The sequence below is a fragment of the Phasianus colchicus genome, chromosome 10 (assembly GCF_987193195.1).
Source record: "Phasianus colchicus chromosome 10, bPhaCol1.hap1.1, whole genome shotgun sequence".
Classification (NCBI taxonomy): Eukaryota; Metazoa; Chordata; class Aves; order Galliformes; family Phasianidae; genus Phasianus; species Phasianus colchicus.
Genome location: NC_143445.1, coordinates 16,341,167 through 16,358,238, shown reverse-complemented (window position 1 = coordinate 16,358,238; position 17,072 = coordinate 16,341,167). Strand labels below are relative to the sequence as shown.

Below are 17,072 nucleotides of genomic sequence, written 5' to 3'. Positions count from 1 at the left end.
ATGAACTGGGATCTCCAGGGCTGTGATCCCAGTGCCACCAACTGTGGTTTGCTCCCATCCAAAGGGCTGTGCCACCAGAGACTTGTTTATCTGGGCTCAGATAAGCAACAAGATGTGCTTAATTGGGCCTCCAGTTATTTGCTGCTTGTATTCCCCAGGCTCCTAATTGATCTTAATTGCCACGAAAGATAATAGATTTACAGTAGTAACGTCACAGTCCACGCAATGCCCAAGAGAGCTACTACTGATCAGGGTAGCTCAGCCCTCCTGCACGCAGGGCAGCAATTCTGCAGGGTTGGCTGCAAGATGTGGGGCTGGCTTCTGAATCCCGTAACTCCTTGTGCCCCAGGAGCATGGGTGTGATGTGCAGGGTGTGCACGTTCCAGCTGCAATGTGCTCCTAGTCAGGGAGGATTTGACAAGGACTCGGAAGAGAAAAGAAATAATTAAAGACGAGCCCAGAGGAGGAATTAGCACGTGCTGCTTGTAATAAGCAGTGGAAATGTTCATCTTTAACAGGAAGGAGATCCCTTATCAAGATCTTTGTGGACTCTCCCAAGGCTGGGGAGCGTACTGCTGTGGAGAGGTCAACAGGAGGGCAGGAGGGAGACCCTATGGCACAGCAGCACAGCACAAGTGTGAAGGAGCCACCAGTCCCCTAACACTGAATGGCAACACTACCAGCAAGCCAAGGGATGAGGCAGTGGGGTGGACAATGCACCCACAGCCTGGTGTAAGAGGGCTAGGTGCTGCGGACGTGGTGGTGGCATCCATAGCCACTTGTTTGGGCAGCTTCCAAGAAGGCCGAGCAAAACCTTGCTGCTCCTGTACAGCTAAGCCACCAGATGGCAACATCAGTCCCTCTATGGTCACCAGTGCCTGGGGGCTGTGGGACAGCATGGCCCCAGGGTGCTGGGCACCCAACCCAGGGCTGGCCAGCTTGCAGCATCCCCATCTTCTACATGCACTTCAGCCATCAGGCTTGCAAACAGAGTGTAGGGACAAGGAGACCAACAGGGCTGCACCAGAGGCAGAAGGCAGCGCCTTTTACACCTGAAGGAGAACAAGCAGCAAGTTTTGTTCCATCAAATCCCTTCCTCTGTCTACTCCACACCTTCACACCTGGAGCGTGAGCTCCCAGACAGCATCAAAGACAGTCACTGAAGGCTGGTGACACTGGGGACAGCACTGCCACCCAACAGCCTGCCAGGAGGTCAGTGACAAGAAGGAGGTCAATGAGAAGAAGGTGTTCTTTCTATCTGTCTTATTTTTGTCCATTTTTCCTAAGACAGCTGAGCCCAGAGCTTGGCTCAGTGCAGCTGGCAGACAGGAGTGCAAAGAAAAATATTTCATGGCTAAAAAAAATGGAGACAGAAAGACTGGTCCGTCCGAACGCGCACTGAATGCATCCCATGTGAAATGCAGCCTAACGCCATCGCTACAGTTTCCTCTGGATTAGCTGAGCTATCCTTGGCTCCTGCTTCCATAAAATCCCATAAACAATCTGATCTGAACTTTTGCCCTTTCTGGGCTCATGCAAGGTTTCTTCTGCTGCCCTGTGGTGTGGGCAGGCAAGAGGCTGTCCCCATGTGGGTGCCTGCAGGTACCAGCAGCCCCATATGCCTGCACTGCAGTGGGGAGTGCTTCCAAACCTGTTCAACGAATCATTTAGTATGTGCACGTGGGAGAGGGAGGAGAGCCTGCTCAAGTACGCATCCTCTGCCGGCTCTTTCAATACCCAGATTTTGCTTATGAGTTATGGGCTCGGTGCAGGAGTTAGTGGGTGAAACTCTATACCTTGACTTATGTAAGAGGTCAGATTGAGTGTACAGTTTTCAAAAGAATTCGCCTTCAAGTTTCACATGTGAGTGAGGCACGCCGGCTCCTACAGCCCACTGAAACCCGGGCTTCTGAGATGCTCTCAAACACAGAACATCATGCTTTTCTGGTTGGATATTAGAAAAAAATTCTTCCCAGAAAGAGTAGTGGTGCACTGGCACAGGCTGCTCAGGGAGTAGTGGGGTCACCATCCCTGGAGATGTTCGAGAACCGTGGAGATGTGGTCAGTGAGCATGGCAGGGATAGGTTGGACTTAGTGATTTTGGAGGTCTTTTCCAATCCTAACGATTCTATGAACCTCTGAGACCATCCAGCTGGGCAGGACTATGACACCAGCCAGCAGCACCAAAGCCAGGCTGCTGGGCTGGATCTCTTCTTGCACAGCCTCTGTCAGCACCAAGTACTCACGTGGCACAGGAAGAAGAGCTGCACACCTACTCCCTGGAACTGTGGTAGCAGCAAGGTTATTATTTGCTCTGATCCTTTCCAATCTCTTGACATCAACCTTGAAAAACCACTCGCATCCTCAGTGAGCTGTTTTGTTGATGGCAAATAAAATATCGGTTTCTCTTGCCAAATCTCTGCAGAGTAAAGCAGGGCAAGCAAAATGCCTCTTTGGCTGCTTGTTTCCATAGCAATGTGGCCAGGCTACCAAGCAGCCATAGAAGTGCCCACTCTCCCTGATTAACTTGACAAATGACATTAGCAAAGCAAGGTTTGCTGCAAAGGAGAGAGACAAAGACTTTGTTTGCAATCCACTAAAGTGCACAAATGAGGCAGGGAACTAAACAGTGCCATGGGAAGCCAGTGCACAAAAAAGAGAGCCTCAGCCTGTCTGTGTGTACCTGAAAGGTCTCCAGAGACACAGATGGATATACTTGCTGAGGGCAGTGCATCACTGAGAGCCCACACTCTCTGCTGGCTGGAAGGGGATTATCGCCGCAATGCAATCTCATAACAAACAGATCTACAGCCACCTCCTGGGAGTGGGCCTCTAAATCCTGCTGTGCTCACCAGGAGAAAGTCACCTTCCACGAAAGGCTGCAAACAGAGCGGTGCACATCCAACAGCAGCAGCAGATGTTGAAGGAAAACAGCAAAGAAACGGCACAGTTCAGCCAGCACATCCTCTCCAAAGCTTCAAGTCCAAAGACACCGAACACGTGATGACTTTTTCTTCTTTTCTTTAAATCATGTATGTTTATTTTTGATTACAGCTCTTCCATGAAGAAAAGGAAATTGAAAGCAACATTAGCTAAGCCAGCATCTCCTGAGAGTGCAGCCAACAACAGAACCGGGCTCTGTAACCAGTGGGCAGAGTGGAGCCTGCAATGGCCCTTTTCTATTCAAAATCCTACAAGAACAGTCTGCCGTCCTCCCGTGACACTGCCCAACGGAGAGGAGCATCTTCAGCCACGTGCTGCTGCTTGATGAGTTATGAACACTACATCTCCTGTTGTCCAAAAGTTGGATTGCTGTGTTACACACAATGCCCGTGTGGAGCTCCCTTTGCCAAAGACAAGTGCCAAAAGACCATAAGCCCTACGTTTTTTGAAAGAAAAAGTAGCAACAGGCAAGAAGGCTGGTGGTTCCTGGCCCGATGAAAGTCATTTGTGCTCCTTTTACGGCTGGCAGTAGCCTTGAACAAAGCCGAGCTGAATAATGGAATTACTCCACTTTCTGAGATTGCTCAATTAGCTCTTGGTTAAAACTGTTAACACTGAAACTTGATGAGAATAGCAGCTCTGAGGCAGTTTCACATTCATTTCTTACAAAGCTAGAATGGCTTTTCCCTCTAATGAACTCCCCTTCCGGGGCATAATGAATGTCCTTTTTATTAGCTACGGTGCCTTTTTGGTAATAGATGCTTAGAACACAAATGCATGGGAGGGTTTTCTGAATACAAATGTTCCTTACTGGCCACTCTCACACCTTCAGGCTGGGAATGCCATGACACCACTCACTTCACTTTATCCAAATTAAGTGCGGTACAGTGGAAAACCGTTTAAGCTCCCAATCCTAAAGCTGGGCTACTGGAGGCACTGGGCGTGATTAGGAATTAATTGCTTAAATCCTGATGCACTGGGTTTGCACGCAGGGATTTAGACCGCCAGACCCATTTGCCTAAGTTCCTTTGAAATTCTTGACATTTTGCAGTGTTACATAAAAAGCTGACTTCATCCGGCAGCACCGCGTCGCGATGGACGTCGGAGTGCTGCAGACAGCACTGGTGGCCACGGGACATCCAGAATCCACGGATGCTCAGCTGAGCAGAAGGGAAATACCTTGGCCTGGAGCCTCATCTGTGGGTTTGGTCATGGCCCCACATCCCACCTTGGACTGAGCGTGGAAGGAAACAGTGCTGAAGTGAAGAGAGACTTGCAGAGGACACGGCATCTGCAGGCTGTGCCTCTTCATTAAAAGTTAATATGACTGCAGCCTGCTCCTTCTCATGCAAATTGGTGACAACCTTCAGGCTCCTTGCATGGAACTGATGTGTCCTCCTGTGCAAAACTGCATCTTGAGCTGCCAGGGTTCCTGTACCAGGTGCAGAGAGCCACTGGCTCACGGAGCTCTCAAGTCTCCAAGGAGCTGCAAAAGGATGATCAGAGCCCTGCAGGGAGGGACAACCAGGAACCACAAACAAATACCACTAAATGCTGCGTTCAGTCTAATGGGGAGCAATCACCACCTGGGCTGGAAAACCTCATTGTTGGAAATGCATTAGGATGCTCCTGAGCTGAGCTGGTCCACAGCAAAACAACCCAGAGCCGGGCCAGGTCTGGTACAGCACTCAGGAAAGGGGAAACACCCTACAGACACAGCTCCCAGAGCAGGACTGAGGACTGGCAGCCCACATTCCTGAGACGTACAGCCTGATAGGGGACTGGCTCTGAAAGCAGAGCTTATGACATGAATCCTCTCATAGACACATAATATTAATGTCATCCAGAGTCCGGCTAAGAGGGGAATGGAAAGAATTCCCGAAGAAATGCAGACAGTCCCTCTCCTGACGTGAGAGCTTCCAGCCCCACGCATCAGCCCAGCACCGCCTGTTATCAGGCTGTGTTTCCTACTGAAACGAGGAAGCAGGAATGAAAGGCACTTTTCCTCACAGTTAAAAGTTTACGCCAATGATTTATGGGTCAGAAAAATTAGCAAGTCTGCCGCTGAGTGCTCCATACAGCAGCATGTGTTACATGGCTGGTGACCAGAAATGCCAAGACCCATTAGGGGGAAGCAAAGGGCAGCACGATGGAAAGTTAAAGATGCTTTTTGCCCATTTAATTAATTAGTTGGGTCTTTTTTCCATCCCCTGCAGCCTTCATTAATGTAACGCTGAAGTGAAGGAATATTAACAATTCAGACAACACATTAATATTAACACAACACCTGCAAAATGCAAATGTAAGTCCATTAGGTAAACAGATGATCTTAAGCCACTGAGGCAGAAATAACATTCTGACATTTCCAAGCAGGAGTACACTGTCCATCACTGATGCTCCATTATAAAGCCACAGCCCCTGTATGCAGGGGGTTCCTCATCTGCTACTGGTCCCTGGAAGGATGAGAAAAACTTGCATTTCCATGAAGATATTTGCCATATGGAACGTGTCTTACTAACGCCGTGTCATGAACCAGAAAGATCAAAAGGGATTTTTAAAGGGATTTTATCTCTGTGCTAGCAAGGGATGGAGATAAAACCTGAAGCTGAGAGCTTGTAAATATTAACCTACTCTTGGGATTGCTCCAGAAACTGAGCTTTCTATTATTGTGGTTTAAGCTGAGACAAATTTTCAGTACAGAGAAAAACACCTTCAGAACAGACAGTGCAACAGGGAGTCACCTGGAACTGCCACCAATGCCTTCCCATTCCACATCCCCATCAGTTAATGCTCTACAGCCCCTGCAGCTAAGAAGATGTAGACCTTATGTGCATCTCTCCCTTGAGCCTTTGGCTATGCTTTTTCCCAGCTTACTTGACACCGAAGAGTTGATTACTTCCAAAGAACACGACAAACTTACAGGCAAAGGGAAAATAAAACAGATGTGTTAGGCATCCCAGACTGGAAGCACACCCTGAGATGGGCAGTGTCTGGGTCAGGCATTCATCTACCAACCTGGACGTGACCCAGGGACAAACAAGCAGGAGAGTGAGAAAGTTCACGAGGAGATGAACAAGAAAAGCAAGCAAGCAAAAAAAAAAGTTTTAAAAGACCAAAATCATGCAGAGTAATCTAAATAATCTGGCAGCCAAAGGCAGCAGTGGCACAACCCAACACGTGCCCCTTGATGCTGATGAAGCCAGGCAGTGACTTGCCAAGTGAGCCCCTCTCCTGTTCAGCGCAGGATAACTTCAAAGCTGGATCAGGTTGGCCTTTTCCAGCTGAGTTCTAGCAATCTCCAAGGATAACTATCACACAGCCCCTCTGGGTCTCTGATCCAGTTCCTAACCACGCTTGTAAGTGTTGTTCGAGCTTATAGGAAAACAAGCACGGAGCAGGGCTCCCAGTGCTGCCCATCGCTGCTCTGTTTCAACCTCAGAGCTGCAGTTGTAGCACTGAGTGTGGGCAGGTTAAGGGGAACAGTTGTATCAATACAGAGCAAGGGATCCAGCTGGCCTCGGAGCTATTATTCTTGGTCTGCAGCAATGGTGAAGCACAACAAATGAACGCTCTGGTTACAGAGGCTTTCAAAGACATGGAAACCCTAGGGGGAGGGGAGTAAGGTACGTGGGACACGGACACCACACTGGGGTTAAAACAACCCATAACAGTTGGCAAGAGGATGAAAGGGAAACGGGCGACGCGGGATTTGGGGGTGCTGTTTTCTAAGTAGGGACTACTGAAGTACTTTGGATAACTGCTGCTTTCAGGCAACCTCTTGGCAGATGTAAACGTCCCAGAAGGTTTTACATCCAGCTCCTACAATCTTAAACTAAATATTAGGTGAGAAAAACATGCTTCTGAAGAAAAGTCAGGCATAGCTCTGAGTGAAAAACAATGAGCAGGAAAACGAATGTTATCGGCTTTGCTGAATATACAACCAACAACAGTTTTCTTTCCTAAAAATAAAGCCAAGGGAATGAAATGCAAAGAAATGAGTGGGATGGAAAAGCAGCAGGAAATGGAGGCCATCCTCCCCCACCCCACATTTTCCCTGCCTGGCCCCAGTGGTCAGGCTCAGAGCAGTGCTGTAAATCCCTGACAGTGCCTTACTCCCTTTGCAGCAGGACAGGGTTGGGGTACAATAGGTCTTTTCCATCTGTAACTTCTCTCTCTTGACATTTATGTGCCTTCATTTGATTTATTGGCACAGGGCTGTGAAGAGCCTGACTTGGTCTGAGGACAGCCTGAGGTTAACTTGGTGTAAGGACAGGCTGAGATTAAAGGCAGCAATGCAGCATCACCACCCCATCCATTACCAGAAAACATTCAGGCTTGAATTTATAGTCACGTTCCAGCAAGCCCACACATCGCAGCAGGCTGAAATTAGCCTTGTTTACACAGTGGGATAGTGAAGGAGCAGCTAAACATCCTACTGATGTTGGGCACGCAACTGAGAGCGCCCAGCAGCACAGGAACAGAGATGTATAGCGGAGGGGGCACGGCTGCAGCACCCATCTCCAGCTGATGAAGGACACAGGTGTGATGAAGGAGAGCCCTTGCAAGGCTACCTTCCAGCCTACAACCAGAGTTTAACAGCACAGATCAACCTTCTGAAAAAATTCACCATCACCAAAAAGCAGACACACAATCTGTCAGCACATTTGTGCTGCTGAAATCAACAGATCTCAGCACTGGATCACGATAAGATTTGCAACACAGACATCTTGCAGAGCCTTGGCAGCGTCTTTTAATCCTTGGAAAAGGAGCACTTCAGGCATTGATTCTTGCCTTTGCATCGAGTGTTACAAAGCCAAAACAACAAGCTCTTTTGGAGCATGGGGCATATCCTAAGATGCCCCAGAGCCCTCCTGTCCTACAGACATTGAATAGTAATCCCCACATGACAAAACAGAAATAAAGCCATATATCCCCATGTCTTGGCAAGCCTCCAGTCCAGGCCTGACAGATACCTGGCCCTGAGTGCTGCATCTCTCCAGCAGCTTAACCCTTGGATGAACAGAGTACATGTTTAGAAGGAAGCACAATATGAAATCTGCTTTTTGTTTCTACATTCTGCATTGGAGGGCAATGCCCTCCTCTTCCTCAGTGCCTGGATCTGATGCTCCACACTGGGAAACCACCACGGAAAGTCAACTGCAAAGACCCTGCTATTGGAAGTGCAAGTGTCTCCAGCCCTGGCCTCGCATGTCCTCAGTACTACAGATGGAGTGACTCAGGCTCCCGTGGTGGCTGGATCCCAACCAGCCATATTCCTTCCTGGCAGCCCAGCTCAGCCTTCACAGGACTGCTCAGCAGTCCAATGGGAATGACTCTGGCCACAAGCTCTATCCACTTGGCCAACAATTTGCAAATCTGAGTAGCGCCAACCTGAAACTGCCCATGTGTATAGAGTGCACTGCATCCTCCAACATCAGATTGAACAGCGAGGTCCCTCATCATTCCCAAGTTCTGAAAATACTGTGGGATGGGAAAAAAACCCAGCAGATCCCTGATGTTCTAGTCACACAGGTGTGAACACACTGAGATCTGGGGAAGCCAAACACAGTGCCATGTCCTTTCGGAAGTCTGACCCCAAAAGATCCCCAATTCTCCATCAAGAGCTGTTCAACAACTGAGTGTGCCCCCCTGCCACAGAGGTGGTACCAATCCCATTTTGGCCTGAGCTTGCTCCATAACACACCAAGATACATCTCATACTGAAAGGAAGCCCTTCAGAAGTGATGTACAAACAGGCTGAATGTCAAAGCATGGGAAATGCAGCTCATGGTACGTGCAGCCCAGGCACACCATGCCCTCTGTGAGAGCCACTCTCCCATTGTTATTTAACATCCTGTGAGTTTCAGCCAGCAATGCAGTCTCCCATCCGCGCCCCGAACTGGCCTGGGAATGGCTGGGAAGAAGAAAGGGAGCTTGAAATGAACTGTGGAAAGATTTAAGTGCTCTCACTGCTGCTTTCCAATACAATTTTCCACTTGGGGCAAGGGAAGGGAAGGAGGAGAGCCTGACAGCAGTTTAGAGCCAGTCACAGTTGTGACAGGTTCTTCTTTTCCATTTCCAACCAGCTCACAGACAGGAGGAGGACTTTAACCTCCATTAATTATCACTGCCTTATTCCAGCCCAGGGTTTCAGAGAAGCAACGGCGAACTCTTAGGACCAGTTACGAGCAGGTTTTGCCTCAAACTGTGCTATTCAGCTTAATGCAGTACAACTCCATCATTCATAAAAGAGCCAGCACAACTCTCCCTACAGCAACCCTGCAGCTGAGAGCCACTGCACAACATCAATACTGCCAGAGAAAAGGATTTTACAAGCGATTCTTTGCACTCTAGGCTGAGAACAGGTTAACACCCATTTAGCAGACATTTCTGTTGTACATCCAGAATGGAGCTTGACAGGAACACATCCCTCCTGCTTGCTCTCCACTTACCAGGAACTGCTACTGCAACGCTACCACCATGCGGAGTTTATTGCGCTTATCAGCACTGATCATTGCATCTGCAGCTTAAAAGTGTGAATGCGTTCTTTAGGGAGATAAGAGCAGCTTACACGCATTCAGCCCTCACGCAGTTGGGTCCAGATTGTGAAATATTGCTGTGTGCTTTCTCCCACTGTTGGGCTCCATACAAACTATCAAAGATCGTTATAAAAAAATCAGCTGTACCAAGACGTGCCTGCACAGGCACTCAGCGTGCCCCAGCTCAGCAACTCTGTGCTCCTGGACCTGGCACCCACTGAGTTTGTGTCTTGCTGCCAGTGGGGCTGAGCCATCCACCCCCAGCTGATCTCTGACCTCTGCTGCTACTGTCCGTGCTTGGTGGTGATGATATGCATCACTTTCCCTTCACACGGTGACACCAGACCTTTGCAGAGCTGTCCTCTTGGCTCACAGGTATTTTTAGGATTACCTTTTTTGCTGGTGGATAATGAAAGCAGGGATGCAGATGCTGCTGCAAGGATGCAGCCACGATGCAGATGCAGTGAGCAGCCAGGTCCTGGTTCAGGCACTTTGCAGCAGTGAGCTCCCATAGTCGCTACCAGCCCCAACCATGATGGATGTACCAGCACAGAGCAGGAAGGGAGAAAGGCGGTGTGGCCGTGTGTGCACAGCCACACAGTGAAGCAGGGAGCAGGATGGGCTGCGGATCCAGATGTGCAGTGATTTGAACAGATTGTGCCGGGATGCTGAGATTCATGCAGCTCAGTGTTCAGCTCTGAGTCACACAGGAACCAGCCCGGGGAGCAATGACTGCTGTACAAATGCTCCTGAACTGCAATGAAAGAACGGAGAGGCGTTCCAGGCTTCCTGTGTGTGGATGCTCACTGTGCAGAGGCTCAGGACTCATCCTCTGCTCCCCAAGCCCAAATAACTCAGAGAGGAGGGAATCCCCCAACCACAACTGCTCTGAGAACCAGGTGTGCAGCACTAACCAACTGCCCCAAGACTGAAAGGTGAAAAATAAAGACAAGTGCACTCCTAGACTTTCATTCTCCATGTGCTGACAGTCTCTCTTTATTCCTACTTCCCACACTTAAGGTGTTAATGGGAACCTTGATGCATTTCAGAGGAAATGCATGCAGACAGAAGATAGATGCTTCGGTCTGAAGCTCTTCTCCCAGATCCCACATCAAGTCTGGATTTATTTATATCCATATGATACAATCTCCATAAAAGCAATCAACCTCCACCAAAAGGAGATGTTTCAATATCTGCACAGCCTTCACGCAGAACAGACATTAGGTTTGCCTTTACGATGCAGAATAATATAATGGATTCCTTCCACAAGTTCCCAAATGCTGTTATTAAGTATTGCTTCTCTAATAAAATATGCTGCAACATACAGCAGTACATGATGTGGCATTTACACGAGTTCTTTCTCTATACAGGACTAGCTGGCTTTTAAACAAATCTGTCTCTTCCATACACTACAAAAGCACAAGATGAGTAATTATGTTCTCTGCTTAATAATGTTTTTGCACTGGCCAATTTAACAGCTAATCTCCACAAACCTCTGAGATAGTCCCCCAGCCGCTACATTTGCATGTTGTAATCAAGTCTCACTATTAAATCATACTTTGCAACAATAGCTGAGCTGTCAAGTACAAGCAGTGGCACCGTGCAGATGAAAGCCCTGGATGAGCACACACAAAGCAATGTTCAACTGCCCCTCTTTTGCACTTTTAGGAGCTCAGGGATAGCTGCACCCACTGTGGATCTTGTGACAAGTATCCCTTGGCTCTGCTTTTCAAAGCAGCCAGGCAGCTTGCAGGTTGCTTGTCCTGTTCACCCCCCCCCCAAATGCACAGCCACAAAGGGACCCACAGACACAAGCTGAGCCCAGTACCGTGCTCCTCCTCTTGTGTATTTGCTAGAGCAATGCATCCCTTCTCTCCTTTCCCATGACCTCTGTTGTGCCTTGACTGGGGCAAGGACTGCACAGACCTGAGCGACCCAAGAACATCTATCAGGCTGGATGGGGAGCTGTAGGTGTCCCTGCTCGTTAGGGGTAGTTGGACCAGATGGCCTCTAAAGGTCCCTTCAACTCAAATAGGTCTATGATTCCATGGTTTTGTAGCTGCACCAGGAGGCATTTCCTACAGCAGGCATCACTGCGCTGCTGCCAAGAACCGGTTCTTACTCTGAACCAAACTCTGTGTCTCTGCACCCCCTGCAACAAGCAAATAGCAGAAACCTTGCTGAGATCTGCCTTCTGCAGTGGCTATTCCGCAGGGTACAACGTTCAGCACAGAGATGCAGGTTAGCTGCAGCCTGGCCATATCAATGTCTTTCTGTCCTAATGATCCTTCCTACGCATTAGTGCAGCATTTATTTCCTTCTTGCCCCATACTTGCCATTTATCTATCATATGATAGTAACGTGCAGACAGAAGAAAAGGAGAATTTCTGGCTGATGTTGGCTCACCCTGCACAGACAGATCAATGCAGATCCATCTGTCTCACTAAATTCTGGGAGTTGGGGCTGACCCCAGGCTGGCCGAGCTGGGTGTGGAGGAGCAGCCTGCTGCACTGCCCTGCACCCACAGGGGACGTCTCACAACAGAGCACTGCCAAGGAGGGCAAAGGTGGAAAAACAAAGACACCTTGGTCAATAACGGTACTGCTCATTTAAGAGCATTTCTGATCATCAACCCCCTTTTAGGTGAGACAGGTGAAGGACACAAAACTTAAGACATTTGAAACTGATTTGAAGAATTTAGAACCATTTCCCATTAACATTAATGGAAACATTAATGCAAAGTACGTTCCAATCATCAAGAAGGTTCCTTCCAAGCAATATCTTCCCATTATCTTGAAAGGAAGTTGTGACCAAATTCTCTTACATTGCTGTGAACGCCTCCAACAGTACAGGCAAAACCAGGTAACAAACCCATCTGGCTCCAGATTGACTAACACATGACAAATTGAAAGAGGTGAAAGTACTAAGCTGTAACAAGAACCCCATTTAGGGTGACCGTGATAACCTGAGGAAATGAGCACACAAAACACAGTGGTGATATGAAGCTCCTTCTTTCAAAGCAGAAGCAGGGAACAGAGGGAACAGAGTCCATCACCAGATTGATTTAGCTGCACTGAACTTTGAAAAAAAATATACGCAGTTGAAAAAGCAGTAGGACCCAAAGAACAAAGCATGGCATCTATGGAGAAAGGAAAACCACTCACTCTTGCTGCCCAAGAGCCAGTAAGGAGAAGTGCTTCCTCTCTCACCCTCTGATTTCCAAGCACATCTCTCAGAAGTGCACTCTTGTCCTTGAGAGAGGGAGAACTCCCTGGTGTTCTCCTGGGATACTTCACCCAGTGGCTAATCTCTCTCACCTTTCAAATGTGTGCTTTATTCCTAGATAGACCACTTCAGCCATGAGCTCTTCGAGAGCAAACAACCCCACCTGGCTGACGATCCACCCGCTTACTCCAACTTATGCTGCTGAACCCCAAGGGAGCAGCAGTACTTAGTGCTGAACACCCTGTACAGGTCTTGCCCATGGCAAACCCAAAGCTCAGACAGCAGGCAGCAGCACGAAGGTGTCTCTGAGCAGAGCCTCTTTTGGCACTGCCAGCACAACTTGTGTTCTGGGTCACCAGCATCCCCTTTGTTGTCTTTGGTCTTCCTCCACTGCCTGATGCTGCATGCAGCTTTTCACTGCTTGGTTGTACCTCAAGCACATCCTAACAAAGTGATGGAAAGCATATGCCCTTGTTGCTGGTCCCAGTGCTCCCAGCTCGTAATGTCATGGAGAGAAATGGACAACACAACCTAGATTCACCAGACAAGTCACTGCAACATGACTGCACATTCAAGGATGTGGAGAATAAGCTAAAACAAAGGCTTCTTTTCCATATTTAATATGAAAAACTATGCCTAGAAATCCCACTGGGAGAGGGATGGCTGGGGGTCTGACGATCCTCAGCATGGGGTCTTCTTGGACACAGAGTCAATCCAGCAACTTGGTTTTTAGGTAAAAGTGTGAGAGGCTTCATCTAGAATGAATGTGCGCAAGGCTCACAAGAGACCTTAAGTATCATCCAGTTCAAAACCTCTGACAGGGGCAGGGCAGCCACCCACTCAATCAGGCTGCCCAGAGCTCCATCTAACTTGCCCTTGAACACGTGGAAGGAGGATTGTTTGTTCTTCCCCACGTCAAACCTGCACCCCATGTACCTAAGGGCTAATCAGAGACTTCTGTGATTCAGCAGTACTGAAAATATCCAGACCCACAGGTTAACAATTCTAACTCAGATATAGCTCAGTGCCTTGGGCATTGCAGAGACATATATAGGCCAGGGAAATGATGCTGAAATGCTACTGAAGGCTTCCAAACATACTGCTAAGCAAATGGATACGTAAACAGATCTCCAGGGATGACACATGGAGACAGCATCTCTGACTCAGTTACAATTGCAGCTGATTTTCCCACCTATTTGACTGTCACTGAACACCCGGGTACCCAGCACTGACAAGGAGGTTTAACAGCTCCTCACCAAGTGAAAACACTGAAATAAGCCAAACAACAAACTCCAGATTGAAATCTAGGAGAGCAGGGCTCACACGCCCCTCTGGAGGGTGACTCACCTGGTACTTCATGGGGTTTTAGAGAGAGATCTACTCGTGCACATGGGATTTGTGTATGACATCAAGGAAAGACCCAAATTTTCATCTGCAAGGAGTCAGATCATCAAATCCTATTGGCTCAGGATGGGGAAGGTCAGGTTTCCTTGGTCTCCTTTTCCACTGGCAGCCCCCACGTGACAGTGGCACTCCAAGGAGCTGAGAGTTACTATTTCTACAGCACTGGAGGACTGGCAACCTGCCACTGAAGTAGCTGGGTGGCAGAAGGAGAAGGAGACAGGTCCATGTTGAGAAGAGCACATAAGCAGTACCCAGGACAAAGGCCTTCGTAAGAACCCTTCCTCCCACCTGGAAATGGCCATGGGGTTCCTTCTACAAGAAAGAACAACTCCATGCTGCCCAAGGTCTCGGGTGGCAAAGGCTGTTTTGCAGCATACGTCCCAGTAGCCTTTGTGATGTTCTGAACGTCGAGTGCCTATCTTGAGGCAGAAAGGATTACATATCTTTTGGAGTTTTAAAGGTCAACGTGCACTCAGTTTCCTGGACAATTTCACCTACACTGAACCCATGCCAAACCAGGAGGACTGGTTTATCTCCACATTTGGTGACAGAACAGTTCACCTGCACTGCTTGGCCAACTCCAATGCTTACTCTATGGCAGGTGAAGGACATACATCACCTGCAGACTTGGATAAAGTTCAGCACCAAAAAGTCAAACAAAAGACAAGATATGGTATCAAAACAAAAACTCCAAACTCCATCCTGCTCTGTCAGCTCTGTGATACTGCTCGCATGGCCTGGTTTGCCCTGTGCTTCCAGTCTTGTTCTCATCCATACAGAGACATCTTCTACCAGATCTTGGTAGTGCTCTGAGCCCAAGGGAGGCTTATGTAGCCTCACAACCAGTGGCTGCTTATAACCAAAGTGTTATTCCTCCTCCTCAGCAAAGAAAATACAAGCTTTATTAGCCCAACAGCTTCAAATGCCCTCCAACAATACCTAAACCCTACTACAGCTCACCAGGAAAGAGTGACAGGGCAGCTCAGCTGCCTGCAATCCAACAAGACTTCAGAAATGCTTGCAAAACATTATGTGATGTGTAGAGTTGAGCCCGGGGCTACAGAACAGTAGGACGTGCCCTGTGCCAGCTAAGCCAATTAGTCCAACATGGCACCCTGAAGTGAAAATTCCCACTCAGTGTACAGCCGATTTTGACATTAGCTGGTAGATCCAGTTCTGCAAATGGAATTGATTTTATTTTTTATCTGAAATCTAAACAAGGCATTTTATAAGCTTTGGGTGAACAACCGCTATTGGACGGCACTCATCTAAGCTGAGATGCCAAGGGACCACATGTGTACGGATTTCCCCCACGAAATCTGTGCCTACAACACAAGGCAAACAAGAGAAGATGGCACCTTCAGCAACTGCCCTGAGCCATGCAGCTCAGAGCAGGCAGGGTTTGTATTTGCTGATCACTAACGAGAAAATTAGGTACCATCAGGTGTCTCAAGGTAAGGGCCTTGAGCACCGGGAGAGGTTCAGGTTGGATATTAGGAAAAAAAAGCTTCTTAAAGGTGGTGGTGCACTGGCACAGGCTGACCAGGGAGGTGGTGGGATCACCATCCCTGGAGGTGTTCAAGAACCATGCAGGTGTGGCACTAAGGGATGTGGTCGGTGAGCACGGTGGGGGTAGGATGGGATTGGACTTGGTTATCTTAGAAATCTTTTCCAATCTTAAGGATTCTCTCATTCTTTTACCCCAAGACAAGCAGTACTGCTTTGCAGAGATGTATGCCATGAAACAATCACATAGTAAGGTAGTTCTTTGCACAAAGAAGCCTCAGTTCCTCGAAACAAACAGACAAAAGACCCCAAAACATAGAGTGGAGAACCTTCCAGCTCACTCCAAAGCCACCAGGTCCATGCCAAAGTCCAAGCTGAGCCGTACACCTGAGAGTTGTCTTTGAAAACAAAGGAGTCATGCTGAGTCAGCTGGTTGAGATATTTTGTTCTTATCACTCCCAGTGAATAACCATTCCAGAAAACCCAAAGAAATTCTGCTTTGCTGCATTTAAAAAAAAAAATCAAGCGACCAAAACCTCCACCCAAGCTGTTTACACCAAGTTTGCTGCAGCCCTGAGTGGTAGCAATAAATGGAGTGAGCTAATGTGCAAATGACAAATAACCCATTCCAACAATTCAAGCATAATTATAGGCTGGCTCTCCTGATGCAACGTTGGGTACATCACTGCAGATATTATATTCACCTTATGAAAAGCTTCCACAAAGGAGTTCAGTTGCTAACCCAAACAACATCATATATCACTAACCTGTCAGCAGAAGGAGTGCATGCACCCTGGCATTTGAAGTCCTGGTGTTTTAAGCGATAATCCAATGTACCAGGCATCACTGATCTCCATATAAAAGGGGGCACCACTTCTCCTTTCAACTGGAGCTATTTTTCACTCTTCATCCTGAAGAGCTGTGTGGTGCTGCCCGCAAGTGGCTACACTGCACAGCAGCAGTACCAGTAATGCTCTGCATCCCTGGAGGGCAGAAATGGTCCAGACTCCAATGCTGCCTTTGTGAGAGGTCTCTAAGTCTTCCACGTGAGATGCTGCTCCTCTGGGTTTAGAAATTGTTCCAAAAAGAATGTGAAAACCCACACGGCAAAGTCATAATCCTGACACAAAACCCAGCTGCAGCGAGGAATTAGAATGGAACTCAATGGCACAATGCAAGCTGGTGTATCAGCCATGGCAGCACCCCGATGACCTGAGAAAGAGAGCAGTACCTGGAGGCTAAGGGAGCAGGGGAGCTGTGCTAGAGGACAGCCAGCTGGGGACAAGGTAGCACTACAGCACCTGCAAATATGGCCTATGAAACAGTTAGAATCTTGCCTAGAATTTACAGCTCTTTGCTGTGTGGGGACCATGAACAAATCCTCATCTGAGAATGGGGGCAGTAATAAAAGTCCTTGGGGGAAGACCTATGCACGTGAAGGTTCAGGTTTGGTGT

The 17,072-nt window shown here is 48.2% G+C and overlaps 1 protein-coding gene across 3 annotated transcripts in view; it reads right to left on the bottom strand.

Moving 5' to 3' along the window:
• DIS3L2 (DIS3 like 3'-5' exoribonuclease 2) overlaps window positions 1-17,072 on the bottom strand; it is a 164,547-nt gene that overhangs the window by 8,591 nt on the left and 138,884 nt on the right. The gene's annotated exons all lie outside the window — the stretch shown is intronic.